Here is an 8,246-nt window from a genome sequence, read left to right as displayed (position 1 = left end):
CTATTATATATAAGTACACGGAGACGAGGATGCGGCATAAGTCTGATCTTTACTGACGGAGACATCACACACTACTAGGCTCGACCAGTGTATTACAGAACTCAGTAGTGGTGACAGTCCAACACAATCGAGCACCGAGTGCTCGATCCAATACACCACACTGGGAGACACCCTGGACAGGCTGCCAGTCCATCACAGGGCGCACGCACGCACGCACGCACGCACACACACACACACACGCACACACACACACACACACACACACACACACACACACACACACACACACACCTAGGGACAATTTTAGTATGCCCAATTCACCTGACTTACACTCACCGGCCACTTTATTAGGCACACCCGTCCAACTGCTCGTTAACGCAAATTTCTAATCAGCCAATCACATGGCAGCAACTCAATGCATTTAGGCATGTAGACATGGTCAAGACGATCTGCTGCAGTTCAAACCGAGCATCAGAATGGGGAGGAAAGGTGATTTAAGTGACTTTGAACGTGGCATGGTTGTTGGTGCCAGACGGGCTGGTCTGAGTATTTCAGAAACTGCTGATCTACTGGGATTTTCACGCACAACCATCTCTAGGGTTTACAGAGAATGGTCCGAAAAAGAGAAAATATCCAGTGAGCGGCAGTTCTGTGGGCGAAAATGCCTTGTTGATGCCAGAGGTCAGAGGAGAATGACCAGACTGGTTCGAGCTGATAGAAAGGCAACAGTAACTCAAATAACCACTCATTACAACCGAGGTATGCAGAAGAGCATCTCTGAACGCACAACACGTCGAACCTTGAGGCAGATGGGCTACAGCAGCAGAAGACCACACCGGGGGCCACTCCTGTCAGCTAAGAACAGGAAACTGAGGCTACAATTCGCACAGGCTCACCAAAATTGGACAATAGAAGATTGGAAAAACGTTGCCTGGTCTGATGAGTCTCGATTTCTGCTGCGACATTCGGATGGTAGGGTCAGAATTTGGTGTCAACAACATGAAAGCATGGATCCATCCTTCCTTGTATCAACGGTTCAGGCTGGTGGTGGTGGTGTAATGGTGTGGGGGATATTTTCTTGGCACACTTTGGGCCCCTTAGTACCAATTGAGCATCGTGTCAACGCCACAGCCTACCTGAGTATTGTTGCTGACCATGTCCATTCCTTTATGACCACAGCGTTCCCATCTTCTGATGGCTACTTCCAGCAGGATAACGCGCCATGTCATAAAGCTCGAATCATCTCAGACTGGTTTCTTGAACATGACAATGAGTTCACTGTACTCAAATGGCCTCCACAGTCACCAGATCTCAATCCAATAGAGCACCTTTGGGATATGGTGGACCGGGAGATTCGCATCATGGATGTGCAGCCGACAAATCTGCAGCAACTGCGTGATGCTATCATGTCAATATGGACCAAACTCTCTGAGGAATGTTTCCAGTACCTTGTTGAATCTATGCCACGAAGGATTAAGGCAGTTCTGAAGGCAAAAGGGGGTCCAACCCGGTACTAGCAAGGTGTACCTAATAAAGTGGCCAGTGAGTGTATATGTCTTTGGACTGTGGGAGGAAACCGTAGCATCCAGAGGAAACCCCCACAGACATGGGGAGAACATGCAAACTCCACACAGAGGACGAGCCGGGATGACCCCTCAAGGCTGGATTACCCCGGGGCTCGAACCCTGGACCTTCTTGCTGTGAGGCGACCGCGCTAGCCACTGCGCCACTGTGCCGAGGTTTCTGTTTGTCTGTTGAAATTGTATTATGCAAAAAACTGGGTAAGAGACTATTAAATTGGTATTGGATTATTGAAAAGTAATAAATACATTTGGACGCTGCTTACTACACTGCTCAAAAAAATAAAGGGAACACATAAGCAATGTAATGTAGCTCCAAGTCAATCACACTTTTGAGATATCAACCTGTCCAGTTAGGAAGCAACACTGATTTGTGAATCAATTTCACCTGTTGGTAAATTGTCTAATTTCCACCAGGAGGAAATTAGACAATTTGCAAGACAACCCCTATAAAAGGAATGGATTTGCAGGTGGTGGCCACAGACCATTTGCCTGTCCTCATCTTTTCTGGCCGATCTTTGGTTAGTTTTTCATTTTGCTAGTGCCCTCACCACTAGAGGTGGCATGAGGCGGTATCTGCAACCTACAGAAGTTGCTCAGGTAGTGCAGCTCATCCAGGATGGCACATCAATGCGTGCTGTGGCAAGAAGATTTGATGTGTCTCCCAGCACAGTGTCCAGAGCATGGAGGAGGTACCAGGAGACAGGCCAGTACACCAGGAGACGTGAAGGGGGCCGCAGGAGGACAACAACCCTGCAGCAGGACCGCTATCTGGTCCTTTGTGCAAGGAGGAACAGGAGGAGCACTGCCGGAGCCCTACAAAACGACCTTCAACAGGCCACTAATGGCCAGGTTTCTGCTCAAACAGTGAGAAACAGAATGCATGAGGATGGTATGAGGGCCTGACGTCCACAATTGGGGCCTGTGCTCACAGCCTAACACTGTGCAGCCCGATTGACCTTTGCCAGAGAACATCTTGGTTGGCAGATTCGCCATTGGCGCCCTGTGCTCTTCACAGATGAGAGCAGATTCACCCTGAACACATGTGACAGACGTGAGAGAGCCTGGAGACGCTGTGGAGAACGTTCTGCTGCCTGCAACATCCTCCAGCATGACCGGTTTGGCGGTGGGTCAGTGATGGTCTGGGGAGGCATATCCTTGGAGGGCCGCACAGACCTCTACGTGCTAGCCAGAGGTACCATGACTGCCATTAGGTACCGGGATGAGATCCTCAGACCCATTGTCAGACCATATGCTGGTGCAGTGGGCCCTGGGTTCCTGCTCATGCATGACAATGCTCGTCCTCATGTGGCCAGAGTGTGTCAGCAGTTCCTGTATGTCGAGGGCATTGATGCTATGGACTGGCCTGCATGTTCCCCAGACCTGAATCCAATCGAGCACCTCTGGGACATCATGTCTCGTACCATCCGCCAACGCGATGTCGCACCACAGACTGTCCAGGAGTTGACCGATGCCCTGATCCAGGTCTGGGAGGAGATCCCTCAGGAGACCATCCGTCGTCTCATCAGGAGCATGCCCAGATGTTGTAGGGAGTGCCTACAGGCACGTGGAGGCCACACACACTACTGAGCCTCATTTTGAATCGTCTTGAAGAATTTCCACAGAAGTTGGATCAGCCTATGTTCTCATTTTCCACTTTGATTTTGAGTATGATTCTGAATCCAGACCTTAATGGGCTAATGATTTTGATTTCCATTGATCATTCTTAGGTTATTTTGCTCTAAACACATTCCTCTGTCTAATAAATAAAGATTTTCAGCTGAAATATTCATTCATCGAGGTCTATATTGTGTTTTTAGGTGTTCCCTTATTTTTTTGAGCAGTGTATATATTCTATCCTAAAACACAATTCACTGCTTTTCACTTGGAACTGCAAGAGTGTGCTCAGTAGAGTGCAGATCTCTGCCAGGCGTATCTCCCCAAATCCGGTGCTCGGATTTGGGTGAAAAACCAGCCGAGTTAGCACGCTATTGCGGTATAAAACAAGTTTTTCAAAGGTTTTGAATCACCACAACCGTAAGAGATCCTTGATCATCCAGTCATAACTGTGCACAAAAGTTATTAGGCTGACAGGCTCAGTAGTATGAGAGATTAGCTGGGGACAGATACATGCACACACGGACAGAAAAACCAGTGTTTTTCCTGTCATTATAAGACTGTTGCGCAGTGCCCAAGCTGATTTAACAGGAAATAATAGAAAAAAAAGTTTTTAATATGCAGCACCCAAGCTAAAAAAAAAAAATCTACCTAATAAAAACGTTTTGCCTGTTAGTCTGTGGATGCGAAGCCTCCTCGGCAGACCCTCGCACAAATGCGACCAAGTCTAATATAAACTTGCACTTTCCAAATAAGATTGAAAACTGATGAATTTTCCCTTTAAGGTGGATATTTATGCAGCGTCTGGCACATCCTTGTGTTTACCTTTCATTTTCTCTGTTTTACTCAGTATTTTGCACACAAGCAGAAATAAAACAGTACTCCCACATTACGGTTGGGTTGCCTGCTACAGCTGATGTAGGCTAACCACCAACTACTCTTGGGCTGGTAAAGTACACAAAGTCAAATCAAAGTAACTTGCAAATATATCTTTGAGGGTATATATTCAATTCATGTGAAGTTTATTACCATTGTTATAAGTAGTAGCAATAGTTGCAGCGGTAGTAGTAGTATCAGCAGTAGTAGAAGTAACAATTGTAGTAGTAATACTAGTAATAGTACTAACAGTAGTAGTAGTAGTAGTATAAGTAACAGTAGTGGGTAGTAGTAGTAGTAGTATAGTAGTAGTAGTAGAAGTAACAGTAGTAGTAGTAGTAATAGTACTAACAGTAGTAGTAGTAGTATAAGTAACAGTAGTAGGTAGTAGTATAGTAGTAGTAACAGTAGTAGTAGTAATAGCACTAACAGTAGTAGTAGTAGTATAAGTAACAGTAGTAGGTAGTAGTAGTAGTAGTAGTAGTAGTATAGTAGTAGTCGTAGTAGTAGAAGTAACAGTAGTAGTAGTAATAGTACTAACAGTAGTAGTAGTAGTATAAGTAACATTAGTAGGTAGTAGTAGTAGTAGTAGCAGTATAGAAGTAGTCGTAGTAGTAGTAGAAGTAACAGTAGTAGTAATAGTAGTAATAGTACTAACAGTAGTAGTAGTCGTATAAGTAACAGTAGTAGTTGTAGTAGTATAGTAGTAGTCGTAGTAGTAGTAGAAGTAACAGTAGTAGTGGTAATAGTACTAACAGTAGTAGTAGTAGTATAAGTAACAGTAGTAGTCGTAGTAGTAGTAATATAGTAGTAGTCGTAGTAGTAGTTATTCCATGTCTCGGCTTGTCATAAAGGGTGATGGGGCTTTTGCTGTTAGAGCCCCACACTATGGAACTCTTCCTGCTGAGCTAAGACAAACTAAGTCTCTCGCTTCTTTTAAATCTCCTCTTAAAACGTTTCTTTTTATGAAAGCTTTTACAAATGTTTGTTATTTGTTTTTCTTTATACTGTTTTTACTTTTACTCTTATTTGATCTTACTCTTACTTTTGTCTTTTCTGGTTTTTTGTTTTTTTTGTGTGAAACACTTTGTAACATTGTTTTAGAAAAGTGCCATATAAATAAAATTATTATTAGTAGTAGTAGTAGAAGTAGTAGTAGTAGAAGTAGTACTGTGTAGATTAGTATTAATTGTGAAATCTCTGTTAATTTCATCATTGTGATTATCGATTCATTGATCTTTATATGTGTTTGATAATAGATAGATAGATAGATAGATAGATAGATAGATAGATAGATAGATAGATAGATAGATAGATAGATAGATAGATAGATAGATAGATAGATAGACAGATAATTTTATTAATTCTGTAGTGTGTGACATAAAACTCTTCCAACATCACGTGCGAATGAAATAATTCGATCTGACCAAGCGAGGAGTTAAGCGGTCCTTGGGCTTCTGAAATTTTAGGGCAGCCCCGATCAGACATATGTGTTATGTCTGCACACATCGACAGTGCTGCATTTGATTTGGTGCTGTTCTATTGTGCTGGGATCGATTGGTGATGCCTGCGGGCTCTGGGTTGTTTGATCGGGTCTGCCTTTGATGCTGTGTCAGTCTAAATAAAGAATGCCACGGAGAGGTTGTGTCGAGCGACAGCGCTGTGTCCTGACGTGATTTCTAAATACAATATTGGCGACGAGGATGGCTGATATCTCTCTCCCACCACCTGCCCCCTTCCTGGCATTACCTGGCGAGCCTCCGGTACCATGGACTCGCTGGCACGTTCGCCCGAGTCAGACAGGAGCTCTCCTGCTGGAACGACACCTGCGTGGCAAGTGGGTTTTGCACAGTGGTCCCAGCTGCTCTCCGTGCACGTGTTTTGAATACGGCGCATGAAGGCCACCTGGGCATTGTGAAACTGAAACAGCGCTGCTGAGACCTGGTGTGGTGGCCGGAGATAGACAGAGATATTGAGGCTCTGGTGAAGGACTGTTCTGCCTGCCTTGTGAGTGGCAAGACTGGCCACCAGGCTCCCCCACCCCTGCAACCTCTCGCCTGGCCCTCTCAGCCCTGGGAACACCTGCAGTTGGACATTTGTGGTGAGATCCATGGAGTTCCCCACCACCAACGCTTCATGGTGGTCGCCTACGATCTACACTCAAAATGGCCTGAACTCACCACTTCCGGCACTGTGACCTCACAGATCATCATCGACTTCCTGGACTCTCTTTTCTCTCGCTGGGGCCTCCCAAAGACCAATACCACTGACAACGGCCCTCAGCTGGTCTCTGCTGAGTTCACTGCTTATCTCGAAAGCAAGGGCATCCGTCATATACGCACTGCGTACTACCACCCCCAGGCCAATGGCGGCGTTGAACGTTTTCACCAGTCACTGAAGAACGGCCTCAGAGCACACATGGCCCAAGGGTGCTCTTTCACGCAGGCCATCCGTCACACTCTGCTGCACTATCGGGCCACACAGCACTCGACCACAGGCGTCTCCCCAGCCTCTCTCATGCTAGGCCGGGAACTGTGCATGCCCCTTGACAGGCTCCACCCCTCCACACCTCAGGCACCTCCCTCTGGGGTTAGAGCCTCAGTCACTCGTCAGCAGACACGGATGAAGCAACGGTTTGACCAGTCAAAATGAACCAGGGTGCCAGACATCAATGTGTCAGACTGGGTCAGGGTCCGCAGGCCCCACAGGGACAATAAAATGGCTTCATACTGGTCCTCTCCTCTCCTAGTCACCCGTCAGCTGGGCCCGGCCACTTACCTCCTCAGCGATGGCACTCGGTGGCACTCCAGTCGTCTACGGAAGGTGTCAGCTCCGCCACACACAGCTGGTGACACGACCATAGCCATTCCCTCAGCATGGCGAGACGCCCCGGGGCTTCATGCAGCTCCTACACGGGCCCCAGACATTCCTGGGCCTCAGCTTCCCCTGCCATCTCCCTCCCCACCTCGGCCTGCCCAGCCTCAGGCCGCCCCGCGACCTGTTCGCACACGTTTACGCCCTGGCCACCTAGAGGACTTTGTGTCAACCTTTCGTGTTTGAAATCCTGCCGGGGGGGGGGGGGGAATGTTATGTCTGCACACATCGACAGTGCTGCATTTGATTTGGTGCTGTTCTATTGTGCTGGGATCGATTGGTGATGCCTGCGGGCTCTGGGTTGTTTGATCGGGTCTGCCTTTGATGCTGTGTCAGTCTAAATAAAGAATGCCACGGAGAGGTTGTGTCGAGCGACAGCGCTGTGTCCTGACGTGATTTCTAAATACAATAATATGACCGCGTAAATTAACATGGGATTTGATAAAGTCCAACCCACTCCTACACCTGGAGGACTCCCTATGGGGGGCTATACCTTATACTGATGCAGCGCCGCTGAACCGAGGAAAGAGGAGGAGTGCATTGCAGAGTCCATCCACAGCCACCATGCATCTACAACTGGGCACTGGCCTTGTTAAGAACAACTTACACACTCACACACAAGCATGCAGGCGCTCAAATATGCACGTAGTACTGCATACCCTGGTAGTCATTGCAGAAGTCCTTCTCCCTCCATTGTGTGCATACTTGTGTCTTAAGTGGATCATCTTCTAACTACTACAGCAGTCAAATAAACACACAAATGCACGCGCGCACGCACACACACACACATACAAAGGAAAATCTTTCAAGCTGTATATCCCTACAATGTTAAAATTTACATAATGACCCTTATTTTGATGTGATTTATTGGTCTAATTCCACCTCCAACCCCTCCCCTTTATCCCTTGGGCGCATGAAATTCGCCAAACTACACTGAACAAACATATAAACGCAACACTTGTGTTTTCGCTCCAATTTTTCATGAGTTGAAACCAAAGATCTAAGACTTTTTCTATGTACACAAAAGGCCTATTTCTCTCAAATTTTTTTCACAACTTTGTTTAAATCTGTTAGTGAGCACTTCTCCTTTGCCGAGATAATCCATCCACCTGACAGGTGTGGCATGTCAAGATGCTGATTATTGCACAGGTGTGCCTTAGGCTGGTCACAATAACAGGCCACTCTAAAATGTGCAGTTTTATCTTGAAAAGAGACATTTACTAGGCACTGAACTATGGATTTCACAGATATGTGGGGGGGTCAGAAAACCAGTCAGTATCTGGTGTGACCACCATTTGC

The sequence above is a fragment of the Lampris incognitus genome, chromosome 10, assembly GCF_029633865.1.
Source record: "Lampris incognitus isolate fLamInc1 chromosome 10, fLamInc1.hap2, whole genome shotgun sequence".
NCBI lineage: Eukaryota > Metazoa > Chordata > Actinopteri > Lampriformes > Lampridae > Lampris > Lampris incognitus.
The sequence above is the reverse complement of the archived record's forward strand: the minus strand, read 5'-3'. Positions refer to the sequence as shown.